The sequence below is a fragment of the Hyperolius riggenbachi genome, chromosome 12, assembly GCF_040937935.1.
Source record: "Hyperolius riggenbachi isolate aHypRig1 chromosome 12, aHypRig1.pri, whole genome shotgun sequence".
Taxonomy (NCBI): Eukaryota; Metazoa; Chordata; class Amphibia; order Anura; family Hyperoliidae; genus Hyperolius; species Hyperolius riggenbachi.
In genome coordinates, this window is record NC_090657.1 from 93234841 (window position 1) to 93249202 (window position 14362).

Sequence of the window (14362 nt, forward strand, 5' to 3'; positions counted from 1 at the left end):
ATCAGTGGAGGTCCAGGACAGATGCAGGCTTTCACCTTCCTCTGTTGGAGGGGGTTGGCCAGCCCGCCGGGTCCGACCTCCACCCCTAGCCTTGCTGGCTTGTTCTCACCAGAAGAGCACCTCCTGCCAATCTCCCCGAGGGTGGCAGGCTTGGGTCATAGAGAGTCGGAACCCACCCCCCCTTTAGGGGGGATCGGTGCCTCGCTCGGCCGGAGTTGTGGAGCCCCGCCTGGGGTCGAGCGGGCAGATCTGCTCTCATCGGGGCCTCCGCCACGGAGGAGCCCGCCCGCCGCCAAAATCGGTCCGACCGCCCTGCGAGTGCCCGGGTGGTGGCCTCTGCCAGGGAGCCCATCCACGCCCCCGGCCTCTCCTCCGGTCAGCTTGCCCCGCAGCGCCACGCTGCTATTCTCCCCGAGGGTGGCGGGCTTCCAGGGGACCTCCGGGGAATGAGGCCCCGGAATCGCACGAAATCAGTGAGGGTTGGGCAGGCTCTTTTGAGACAGCTTGCCCTGCGACCTCCAGGCGGGCCAGGCTGGCCGGAAAAACTTTGACATTTTTTTTTCCCCTAGCAACCTCCAGGCGGGAAAAGCTGGCCGGAAAAACTTTGATATTTCCCACTAGCACGTTTCAGTGCGGGGACTTTTCTCGCCGGAGGAACGCCTCCTGCTATTCTCCCCGAGGGTGGCGGGCTCGGGTCTGCTGCGTTCGGAACCCGGGGGCGCCGCACCCAGCCTGGCCGCCAAAGTCACCCGACCTCATGGAACTCTGGGTCGGCCCGGGCGTTCAAATCCGCTCTCATCGGGACTTCCAGGGGACCTCCGGGGAGCGAGGTCCCGGAGTCGCCCGAAATCAGTGAGGGTTGAGCAGGCTCTTTTGAGACAGCTTGCCCCGCGACCCCACAGGCGGGCCAGGCTGGCCGGAAAAACTTTGCCATTTTTCACATAGCAACCTCTAGGCGGGCCAGGCTGGCCTGAAAAACTTTGACATTTCCCCTTAGCAGGCTTCAGGCAGGACAAGTTAGCCGGAAAAAAATGTGATATTTCCCCTTAGCAGGCTCCAGTGCGGGAAAAAAGTTGACATTTTACCCCCTAGCAGGCTCCAGTTTAGGCACTTTTCTCGGCGGAGGAACGCCTCCTGACATTCTCCCCGAGGGTGGCGGGCTCGGGTCATGGACGGTCGGAACCCACCCCCCATTTAGGGGGGATCGGTGCCTAGCTTGTCCGAAGCTGTGGAGCCCTGCCTGGGCGCGGCCGGCCAGATCCGCTCTCATCGGAGCCTCCGGGACGGAGGACCCTGGCTGCCGCCAAACTCGATCCGACTGCCCTGCGAGTGCCCGAGTGGTGGCCTCTGCCAGGGACCTCATCCATGCCCCCGGCCTCTCCTCCGGTCAGCTTGCCCCGCACCTGGAACTCTTCTTCTCTGACTACATCCAATTCTTATGGGAGCATGGCCTCTCTGGCCTCGTGCATTGAACCCCCACCCCACCCCACGCCCCCCCCCCCCCTCCTCCTGCCAGCTTGGCCCGCACCTGGAACTTTTCTACCCTGACTACACCCACTTCTTATGGGAGCTGGGCCTCGCTGGACTCGGGCATTGACCACACCCCCCCCCTCCTGCCAGCTTGGCCCGCACCTGGAACTCTTCTGCCTTGACTAAACCCAGTTCTTATGGGAGCTGGGCCTCGCTGGACTCGGGCATTGACCACACCCCCCTCTCCTCCTGCCAGCTTGGCCCGCACCTGGAACTCTTCTGCCCTGACTACATCCAGTTCTTATGGCAGCTGGGCCTCGCTAGCCGCGGGCATTGTCCCCCGCCTGCGCTACCGCTGCCCGGGCGCCGGTCCTCTGTTGAGCCAGCCTGACCCCCCGCGCTGCCGACGCCGGCCACCTGGGGGCGCCGGGGCTCCCGGGTGCCGGGCTGCCCAGCGCTACCACCGCCCGCCACCAGGGGGCGCCGGTCGTCCTGAGAGCTGGCCTGACCCCCCCTGTGCTACCTCCGCATGCCACCGGGGGGCGCCGGGGCTCCCGGATGCCGGGCCACCCTGCGCTACCGCCGCCCACCGCCGGATGGCGCCAGTCCTCCTGAGAGCCCCGTCGCCCCCCGGTGGCAGGCGGCGGTAGCGCGTGGGGCAGGCTAGCTCTCGGGAGGACCGGCGCCCCCTTGTGGAGGGGGGTGGCAGGCGAGCTGGATGACACTATCCGAACTCGAATATTAGGTATCTGATCATCTCTGGTTTTTGCTAGTGCAATTGGTATTTTCCAGAATTACAATTGTTGGCCTGCATCTTTTTTTGTTTTGTTTGCAGTTCTATGCTTTGTACCTTTTTGGTGAGGATTGGTATGGCTATGGGGAGGAGGAGGCCATTATTAGAATTTGGGGGTATATTTAAATCATTTTAAATACGCCCCTGAGTTCTACATTGCAGGTTGCAACAATTTGTAATCACCAATAAAGTTCTCTTAAGGGCCAGTTCACACTTGGGGTGCTTTTATAAGTAGTTTTTCTGCTCTTTGCTGATAGCCGGTATTCAGCAAAGCACTGCGGTAAATCCTTGCAGTGCCTGTGATGTGCGTATATCGCAAAAGTGCACTGCGTGTAACATTTTGCTGGCAGTTAGAACGCCATTCTCATTCTCTGGAACGAGACTGAAAAACGCAATCACTGTAACATGGAGCCACAATTGCTTGGTAGATATGCAATTACACTCCATAGGCGATTGCGATTTGCCTTTTGCGATCCCAGTGTTGATCCCGGCCTCAGAGGGACCAGCTGGATCCCAATTATTTATCAGGTGGTGGTTGTGTTCCCCGACTTTGCACTTGATGGTGTAAGAGTGGAACCCTTTAAGACCACCTATCCCCCTCTTCCCTCTCCAAAACGCTATACTCTATTCCTCTCTCACTCCCATCACCTAACCCGCCCTAATAGAGTCTACCTTACCATGGTGGGCCTGCTTACAATCCTATTGGCCAAAATGTGATTTAGTTTAAGCCAACTGGATTAGCCAAAGGACTCTGTTAAAAAAAGAATATAATAAACTATCTTAGATGGAGATTAACTAATTAGCGCCCTTTTTTATTAAGCATGTTTCGATTTAAAAATTGTATCGTTCACATTTTTCCAATAGCAACAGCACGGCGATGAACATGTGAATTGCATTGCCGGGTTTTTGCTAGTGCAATTGGTATTTTCCAGAATTACAATTGTTGGCCTGCATCTTTTTTTGTTTTGTTTGCGTTTCTATGCTTTGACCCTTTTTGGTGAGGATTGGTATGGCTATGGGGAGGAGGAGGCCATTATTAGAATTTGGGGGTATATTTAAATCATTTAAAATACGCCCCTGAGTTCTACATTGCAGGTTGCAACAATTTGTAATCACCAATAAAGTTCTCTTAAGGGCCAGTTCACACTTGGGGTGCTTTTATAAGTAGTTTTTCTGCTCTTTGCTGATAGCCGGTATTCAGCAAAGCGCTGCGGTAAATCCTTGCAGTGCCTGTGATGTGCGTATATCGCAAAAGTGCACTGCGTGTAACATTTTGCTGGCAGTTAGAACGCCATTCTCATTCTCTGGAACGAGACTGAAAAACGCAATCACTGTAACATGGAGCCACAATAACTTGGTAGATATGCAATTACACTCCATAGGCGATTGCGATTTGCCTTTTGCGATCCCAGTGTTGATCCCGGCCTAAGGGGGACCAGCTGGATCCCAATTATTTATCAGGTGGTCGCTGTGTTCCCCGACTTTGCACTTGATGGTGTAAGAGTGGTACCCCTTAAGACCACCTATCCCCATCTTCCCTCTCCAAAACGCTATCCCCTATTCCTCTCACTCCTATTCCCTAACCCGCCCTAATAGAGTCTACCTTACCATGGTGGGCCGGCTTACAATCCTATTGGCCAAAATGTGATTTAGTTTTAGCCAACTGGATTAGCCAAAGGACTCTGTTAAAAAAAGAATATAATAAACTATCTTAGATGGAGATTAAGTAATTAGGGCCCTTTTTTATTAAGCACGTTTCGATTTAAAAATTGTATCGTTCCCATTTTGCCAATAGCAACAGCACGGCGATGAACATGTGAATTGCATTGCCGGGTTTTTGCTAGTGCAATTGGTATTTTCCAGAATTACAATTGTTGGCCTGCATCTTTTTTTGTTTTGTTTGCGTTTCTATGCTTTGACCCTTTTTGGTGAGGATTGGTATGGCTATGGGGAGGAGGAGGCCATTATTAGAATTTGGGGGTATATTTAAATCATTTTAAATATGCCCCTGAGTTCTACTCTGCAGGTTGCAACAATTTGTAATCACCAATAAAGTTCTCTTAAGGGCCAGTTTACACTTGGGGTGCTTTAATAAGTAGTTTTTCTGCTCTTTGCTGATAGCCGGTATTCAGCAAAGCACTGCGGTAAATCCTTGCAGTGCCTGTGATGTGCGTATATCGCAAAAGTGCACTGCGTGCAATATTTTGCTGGCAGTTAGAAGCCATTCTCATTCTCTGGAATGAGACAGAAAAACGCAATCACTGTAACATGGAGCCACAACTGCTTGGTAGAAATGCAATTACACTCCATAGGTGATTGCGATTTGCCTTTTGCAATCCCAGTATTGAACCCGGCCTAAGGGGGACCAGCTGGATCCCAATTATTTATCAGGTGGTCGTTGTGTTCCCCGACTTTGCACTTGATGGTGTAAGAGTGGAACCCTTTAAGACCACCTATCCCCCTCTTCCCTCTCCAAAACGCTATACTCTATTCCTCTCTCACTCCCATCACCTAACCCGCCTAATAGAGTCTACCTTAGCATGGTGGGCCGGCTTACAATCCTATTGGCCAAAATGTGATTTAGTTTTAGCCAACTGGATTAGCCAAAGGACTCTGTTAAAAAAAGAATATAATAAACTATCTTAGATGGAGATTAACTAATTAGCGCCCTTTTTTATTAAGCATGTTTCGATTTAAAAATTGTATCGTTTACATTTTTCCAATAGCAACAGCACGGCGATGAACATGTGAATTGCATTGCCGGGTTTTTGCTAGTGCAATTGGTATTTTCCAGAATTACAATTGTTGGCCTGCATCTTTTTTTGTTTTGTTTGCAGTTCTATGCTTTGTACCTTTTTGGTGAGGATTGGTATGGCTATGGGGAGGAGGAGGCCATTATTAGAATTTGGGGGTATATTTAAATCATTTTAAATACGCCCCTGAGTTCTACATTGCAGGTTGCAACAATTTGTAATCACCAATAAAGTTCTCTTAAGGGCCAGTTCACACTTGGGGTGCTTTTATAAGTAGTTTTTCTGCTCTTTGCTGATAGCCGGTATTCAGCAAAGCACTGCGGTAAATCCTTGCAGTGCCTGTGATGTGCGTATATCGCAAAAGTGCACTGCGTGTAACATTTTGCTGGCAGTTAGAACGCCATTCTCATTCTCTGGAACGAGACTGAAAAACGCAATCACTGTAACATGGAGCCACAATTGCTTGGTAGATATGCAATTACACTCCATAGGCGATTGCGATTTGCCTTTTGCGATCCCAGTGTTGATCCCGGCCTAAGGGGGACCAGCTGGATCCCAATTATTTATCAGGTGGTCGCTGTGTTCCCCGACTTTGCACTTCATGGTGTAAGAGTGGTACCCCTTAAGACCACCTATCCCCATCTTCCTTCTCCAAAACGCTATCCCCTATTCCTCTCTCACTCCTATTCCCTAACCCGCCCTAATAGAGTCTACCTTACCATGGTGGGCCGGCTTACAATCCTATTGGCCAAAATGTGATTTAGTTTTAGCCAACTGGATTAGCCAAAGGACTCTGTTAAAAAAAGAATATAATAAACTATCTTAGATGGAGATTAAGTAATTAGGGCCCTTTTTATTAAGCACGTTTCGATTTAAAAATTGTATCGTTCCCATTTTGCCAATAGCAACAGCACGGCGATGAACATGTGAATTGCATTGCCGGGTTTTTGCTAGTGCAATTGGTATTTTCCAGAATTACAATTGTTGGCCTGCATCTTTTTTTGTTTTGTTTGCGTTTCTATGCTTTGACCCTTTTTGGTGAGGATTGGTATGGCTATGGGGAGGAGGAGGCCATTATTAGAATTTGGGGGTATATTTAAATCATTTTAAATATGCCCCTGAGTTCTACTCTGCAGGTTGCAACAATTTGTAATCACCAATAAAGTTCTCTTAAGGGCCAGTTTACACTTGGGTTGCTTTAATAAGTAGTTTTTCTGCTCTTTGCTGATAGCCGGTATTCAGCAAAGCACTGCGGTAAATCCTTGCAGTGCCTGTGATGTGCGTATATCGCAAAAGTGCACTGCGTGTAACATTTTGCTGGCAGTTAGAAGCCATTCTCATTCTCTGGAATGAGACAGAAAAACGCAATCACTGTAACATGGAGCCACAATTGCTTGGTAGAAATGCAATTACACTCCATAGGTGATTGCGATTTGCCTTTTGCAATCCCAGTATTGAACCCGGCCTCAGAGGGACCAGCTGGATCCCAATTATTTATCAGGTGGTGGTTGTGTTCCCCGACTTTGCACTTGATGGTGTAAGAGTGGAACCCTTTAAGACCACCTATCCCCCTCTTCCCTCTCCAAAACGCTATACTCTATTCCTCTCTCACTCCCATCACCTAACCCGCCCTAATAGAGTCTACCTTACCATGGTGGGCCGGCTTACAATCCTATTGGCCAAAATGTGATTTAGTTTTAGCCAACTGGATTAGCCAAAGGACTCTGTTAAAAAAAGAATATAATAAACTATCTTAGATGGAGATTAACTAATTAGCGCCCTTTTTTATTAAGCATGTTTCGATTTAAAAATTGTATCGTTTACATTTTTCCAATAGCAACAGCACGGCGATGAACATGTGAATTGCATTACCGGGTTTTTGCTAGTGCAATTGGTATTTTCCAGAATTACAATTGTTGGCCTGCATCTTTTTTTGTTTTGTTTGCAGTTCTATGCTTTGTACCTTTTTGGTGAGGATTGGTATGGCTATGGGGAGGAGGAGGCGATTATTAGAATTTGGGGGTATATTTAAATCATTTAAAATACGCCCCTGAGTTCTACATTGCAGGTTGCAACAATTTGTAATCACCAATAAAGTTCTCTTAAGGGCCAGTTCACACTTGGGGTGCTTTTATAAGTAGTTTTTCTGCTCTTTGCTGATAGCCGGTATTCAGCAAAGCACTGCGGTAAATCCTTGCAGTGCCTGTGATGTGCGTATATCGCAAAAGTGCACTGCGTGTAACATTTTGCTGGCAGTTAGAACGCCATTCTAATTCTCTGGAACGAGACTGAAAAACGCAATCACTGTAACATGGAGCCACAATTGCTTGGTAGATATGCAATTACACTCCATAGGCGATTGCGATTTGCCTTTTGCGATCCCAGTGTTGATCCCGGTCTAAGGGGGACCAGCTGGATCCCAATTATTTATCAGGTGGTCGCTGTGTTCCCCGACTTTGCACTTGATGGTGTAAGAGTGGTACCCCTTAAGACCACCTATCCCCATCTTCCTTCTCCAAAACGCTATCCCCTATTCCTCTCTCACTCCTATTCCCTAACCCGCCCTAATAGAGTCTACCTTACCATGGTGGGCCGGCTTACAATCCTATTGGCCAAAATGTGATTTAGTTTTAGCCAACTGGATTAGCCAAAGGACTCTGTTAAAAAAAGAATATAATAAACTATCTTAGATGGAGATTAAGTAATTAGGGCCCTTTTTATTAAGCACGTTTCGATTTAAAAATTGTATCGTTCACATTTTTCCAATAGCAACAGCACGGCGATGAACATGTGAATTGCATTGCCGGGTTTTTGCTAGTGCAATTGGTATTTTCCAGAATTACAATTGTTGGCCTGCATCTTTTTTTGTTTTGTTTGCGTTTCTATGCTTTGTACCTTTTTGGTGAGGATTGGTATGGCTATGGGGAGGAGGAGGCCATTATTAGAATTTGGGGGTATATTTAAATCATTTTAAATACGCCCCTGAGTTCTACATTGCAGGTTGCAACAATTTGTAATCACCAATAAAGTTCTCTTAAGGGCCAGTTCACACTTGGGGTGCTTTTATAAGTAGTTTTTCTGCTCTTTGCTGATAGCCGGTACTCAGCAAAGCACTGCGGTAAATCCTTGCAGTGCCTGTGATGTGCGTATATCGCAAAAGTGCACTGCGTGTAACATTTTGCTGGCAGTTAGAACGCCATTCTCATTCTCTGGAACGAGACTGAAAAACGCAATCACTGTAACATGGAGCCACAATTGCTTGGTAGATATGCAATTACACTCCATAGGCGATTGCAATTTGCCTTTTGCGATCCCAGTGTTGAACCCGGCCTAAGGGGGACCAGCTGGATCCCAATTATTTATCAGGTGGTCGCTGTGTTCCCCGACTTTGCACTTGATGGTGTAAGAGTGGTACCCCTTAAGACCACCTATCCCCATCTTCCTTCTCCAAAACGCTATCCCCTATTCCTCTCTCACTCCTATTCCCTAACCCGCCCTAATAGAGTCTACCTTACCATGGTGGGCCGGCTTACAATCCTATTGGCCAAAATGTGATTTAGTTTTAGCCAACTGGATTAGCCAAAGGACTCTGTTAAAAAAAGAATATAATAAACTATCTTAGATGGAGATTAAGTAATTAGGGCCCTTTTTTATTAAGCACGTTTCGATTTAAAAATTGTATCGTTCCCATTTTGCCAATAGCAACAGCACGGCGATGAACATGTGAATTGCATTGCCGGGTTTTTGCTAGTGCAATTGGTATTTTCCAGAATTACAATTGTTGGCCTGCATCTTTTTTTGTTTTGTTTGCTTTTCTATGCTTTCACCCTTTTTGGTGAGGATTGGTATGGCTATGGGGAGGAGGAGGCCATTATTAGAATTTGGGGGTATATTTAAATCATTTTAAATATGCCCCTGAGTTCTACTCTGCAGGTTGCAACAATTTGTAATCACCAATAAAGTTCTCTTAAGGGCCAGTTTACACTTGGGGTGCTTTAATAAGTAGTTTTTCTGCTCTTTGCTGATAGCCGGTATTCAGCAAAGCACTGCGGTAAATCCTTGCAGTGCCTGTGATGTGCGTATATCGCAAAAGTGCACTGCGTGCAACATTTTGCTGGCAGTTAGAAGCCATTCTCATTCTCTGGAATGAGACAGAAAAACGCAATCACTGTAACATGGAGCCACAATTGCTTGGTAGAAATGCAATTACACTCCATAGGTGATTGCGATTTGCCTTTTGCAATCCCAGTATTGAACCCGGCCTAAGGGGGACCAGCTGGATCCCAATTATTTATCAGGTGGTCGTTGTGTTCCCCGACTTTGCACTTGATGGTGTAAGAGTGGAACCCTTTAAGACCACCTATCCCCCTCTTCCCTCTCCAAAACGCTATACTCTATTCCTCTCTCACTCCCATCACCTAACCCGCCTAATAGAGTCTACCTTAGCATGGTGGGCCGGCTTACAATCCTATTGGCCAAAATGTGATTTAGTTTTAGCCAACTGGATTAGCCAAAGGACTCTGTTAAAAAAAGAATATAATAAACTATCTTAGATGGAGATTAACTAATTAGCGCCCTTTTTTATTAAGCATGTTTCGATTTAAAAATTGTATCGTTTACATTTTTCCAATAGCAACAGCACGGCGATGAACATGTGAATTGCATTGCCGGGTTTTTGCTAGTGCAATTGGTATTTTCCAGAATAACAATTGTTGGCCTGCATCTTTTTTTGTTTTGTTTGCAGTTCTATGCTTTGTACCTTTTTGGTGAGGATTGGTATGGCTATGGGGAGGAGGAGGCGATTATTAGAATTTGGGGGTATATTTAAATCATTTAAAATACGCCCCTGAGTTCTACATTGCAGGTTGCAACAATTTGTAATCACCAATAAAGTTCTCTTAAGGGCCAGTTCACACTTGGGGTGCTTTCATAAGTAGTTTTTCTGCTCTTTGCTGATAGCCGGTATTCAGCAAAGCACTGCGGTAAATCCTTGCAGTGCCTGTGATGTGCGTATATCGCAAAAGTGCACTGCGTGTAACATTTTGCTGGCAGTTAGAACGCCATTCTCATTCTCTGGAACGAGACTGAAAAACGCAATCACTGTAACATGGAGCCACAATTGCTTGGTAGATATGCAATTACACTCCATAGGCGATTGCGATTTGCCTTTTGCGATCCCAGTGTTGATCCCGGCCTAAGGGGGACCAGCTGGATCCCAATTATTTATCAGGTGGTCGCTGTGATCCCCGACTTTGCACTTCATGGTGTAAGAGTGGTACCCCTTAAGACCACCTATCCCCATCTTCCTTCTCCAAAACGCTATCCCCTATTCCTCTCACTCCTATTCCCTAACCCGCCCTAATAGAGTCTACCTTACCATGGTGGGCCGGCTTACAATCCTATTGGCCAAAATGTGATTTATTTTTAGCCAACTGGATTAGCCAAAGGACTCTGTTAAAAAAAAGAATATAATAAACTATCTTAGATGGAGATTAAGTAATTAGGGCCCTTTTTTATTAAGCACGTTTCGATTTAAAAATTGTATCGTTCCCATTTTGCCAGTAGCAACAGCACGGCGATGAACATGTGAATTGCATTGCCGGGTTTTTGCTAGTGCAATTGGTATTTTCCAGAATTACAATTGTTGGCCTGCATCTTTTTTTGTTTTGTTTGCGTTTCTATGCTTTGACCCTTTTTGGTGAGGATTGGTATGGCTATGGGGAGGAGGAGGCCATTATTAGAATTTAGGGGTATATTTAAATCATTTTAAATATGCCCCTGAGTTCTACTCTGCAGGTTGCAACAATTTGTAATCACCAATAAAGTTCTCTTAAGGGCCAGTTTACACTTGGGGTGCTTTAATAAGTAGTTTTTCTGCTCTTTGCTGATAGCCGGTATTCAGCAAAGCACTGCGGTAAATCCTTGCAGTGCCTGTGATGTGCGTATATCGCAAAAGTGCACTGCGTGCAACATTTTGCTGGCAGTTAGAAGCCATTCTCATTCTCTGGAATGAGACAGAAAAACGCAATCACTGTAACATGGAGCCACAATTGCTTGGTAGAAATGCAATTACACTCCATAGGTGATTGCGATTTGCCTTTTGCAATCCCAGTATTGAACCCGGCCTAAGGGGGACCAGCTGGATCCCAATTATTTATCAGGTGGTCGTTGTGTTCCCCGACTTTGCACTTGATGGTGTAAGAGTGGAACCCTTTAAGACCACCTATTATTATTATTATTATTATTGATTTATAAAGCGCCAACATATTCCGTGGCGCTGTACAAAGTAAGAAACAAACATGGGGTACATAATAATACAGACAATGGTGTACACCAATATACAAGATACATAATTAGTGACAAAATACAAAGAATGATACAAAATACAAATTATAGAATTGGTAATGACAGTGATAAAATTAACATGATGAATAAAATGTATAATGGTTACCAAGACACAAAAGGGGGAGAGAGCCCTGCCCTTGCGAGCTTACAATCTAAAGGGAATGGGGGGAAACAAGAGGAGGGGTAGTATGCAGCAAATATATAGAGGCTTTGTGTTTTAGGATACCTAGTAGGAGTGCAATTTGGTCTTAGTACAAAGGGAAGTGGCCTAAGGTAGAGCATATGCTTGTCGGAACAAGTGTGTTTTTAGAGAGCGTTTAAAGGTAGCAAAGGTTGGCGAGTGACGGATGTGTTGTGGGAGGGCATTCCAGAGGAGTGGTGAAGCGCGTGCGAAGTCTTGTAAACGTGAATGTGAGGAGTTGATTCTAGAGGAGGACAACAGAAGATCATGTGCCGATCTGAGATTGCGATTGGGTTTGTATCTGGAGATTAATGAGGATATGTACCGGGGGGAGAGATCGTGGAGAGCTTTGTAGGTTAGGGTTAGGAGTTTGAACTGAATCCTCTGGTTAATTGGCAGCCAGTGAAGAGCTTGACAAAGAGGGTCGGCAGAGGAAGATCGAGAAGAGAGATGAATGAGACGAGCAGCTGAGTTCAGTACTGACTGGAGCGGGGCCAGTTTGTTAGACGGTAGTCCACAAAGTAGTACGTTGCAGTAGTCCAGACGAGAAATTATGAGAGCATGTATTAACATTTTAGTTGTGTCTTGAGTGAGAAAGGGACGGATGCGAGATATGTTTTTGAGTTGGAGATGGCAGGAGCTGGTTATGGAGTGAACATGAGGAATAAAAGAGAGAGATGAATCGAATATCACCCCCAAGCACCGAGCTTTGGGAACTGAAGTTATGGGAGTGTTATTAACATTTATTGTTACTTCAGGCAGGGAGGTGGACAGAGACGGTGGAAAAATTATTAGTTCCGTTTTACTCATGTTAAGTTTTAGGAAGCGAGAAGACATGAAGGAGGATATAGCAGACAAGCAGTCAGGAACACGTTTAAGGAGGGAGTTAAGGTCTGGGGCAGAGAGGTACAGTTGTGTATCGTCTGCATAGAGGTGGTATTGAAACCCGAATGAGTTGATTAAATCACCAAGACCATGCATGTAGATGGAAAAGAGGAGGGGACCAAGGACAGAGCCTTGGGGAACCCCGACAGACAAAGCATGAGGAGAAGAGATCTGATCTGAGTAGGAGACTGTGAAGGACCTTCCAGAGAGGTAGGAAGATAACCATGTGAGAGCAAGGCCCTTTATTCCGACATTTGAAAGTATTTGTAGGAGTAAGGTGTGGTCGACAGTATCAAATGCTGATGACAGGTCAAGAAGGATGAGTATGGAAAATTGACCTTTGGATTTGGCTGTAAGAAGGTCATTGGCCACTTTGGTAAGGGCTGTTTCCCCCTCTTCCCTCTCCAAAACGCTATACTCTATTCCTCTCTCACTCCCATCACCTAACCCGCCCTAATAGAGTCTACCTTACCATGGTGGGCCGGCTTACAATCCTATTGGCCAAAATGTGATTTAGTTTTAGCCAACTGGATTAGCCAAAGGACTCTGTTAAAAAAAGAATATAATAAACTATCTTAGATGGAGATTAACTAATTAGCGCCCTTTTTTATTAAGCATGTTTCGATTTAAAAATTGTATCGTTTACATGTTTCCAATAGCAACAGCACGGCGATGAACATGTGAATTGCATTGCCGGGTTTTTGCTAGTGCAATTGGTATTTTCCAGAATTACAATTGTTGGCCTGCATCTTCTTTTGTTTTGTTTGCAGTTCTATGCTTTGTACCTTTTTGGTGAGGATTGGTATGGCTATGGGGAGGAGGAGGCCATTATTAGAATTTGGGGGTATATTTAAATCATTTAAAATACGCCCCTGAGTTCTACATTGCAGGTTGCAACAATTTGTAATCACCAATAAAGTTCTCTTAAGGGCCAGTTCACACTTGGGGTGCTTTTATAAGTAGTTTTTCTGCTCTTTGCTGATAGCCGGTATTCAGCAAAGCACTGCGGTAAATCCTTGCAGTGCCTGTGATGTGTGTATATCGCAAAAGTGCACTGCGTGTAACATTTTGCTGGCAGTTAGAACGCCATTCTCATTCTCTGGAACGAGACTGAAAAACGCAATCACTGTAACATGGAGCCACAATTGCTTGGTAGATATGCAATTACACTCCATAGGCGATTGCGATTTGCCTTTTGCGATCCCAGTGTTGATCCCGGCCTAAGGGGGACCAGCTGGATCCCAATTATTTATCAGGTGGTCGCTGTGTTCCCCGACTTTGCACTTCATGGTGTAAGAGTGGTACCCCTTAAGACCACCTATCCCCATCTTCCTTCTCCAAAACGCTATCCCCTATTCCTCTCACTCCTATTCCCTAACCCGCCCTAATAGAGTCTACCTTACCATGGTGGGCCGGCTTACAATCCTATTGGCCAAAATGTGATTTAGTTTTAGCCAACTGGATTAGCCAAAGGACTCTGTTAAAAAAAGAATATAATAAACTATCTTAGATGGAGATTAAGTAATTAGGGCCCTTTTTTATTAAGCACGTTTCGATTTAAAAATTGTATCGTTCCCATTTTGCCAGTAGCAACAGCACGGCGATGAACATGTGAATTGCATTGCCGGGTTTTTGCTAGTGCAATTGGTATTTTCCAGAATTACAATTGTTGGCCTGCATCTTTTTTTGTTTTGTTTGCGTTTCTATGCTTTGACCCTTTTTGGTGAGGATTGGTATGGCTATGGGGAGGAGGAGGCCATTATTAGAATTTGGGGGTATATTTAAATCATTTTAAATATGCCCCTGAGTTCTACTCTGCAGGTTGCAACAATTTGTAATCACCAATAAAGTTCTCTTAAGGGCCAGTTTACACTTGGGGTGCTTTAATAAGTAGTTTTTCTGCTCTTTGCTGATAGCCGGTATTGAGCAAAGCAC

The 14362-nt window shown here is 45.8% G+C and overlaps 1 protein-coding gene across 1 annotated transcript in view; it reads right to left on the minus strand.

Moving 5' to 3' along the window:
• Positions 1-14362, minus strand: part of LOC137540955 (uncharacterized) — a 592808-nt gene that overhangs the window by 70906 nt on the left and 507540 nt on the right. The window lies entirely within an intron of this gene.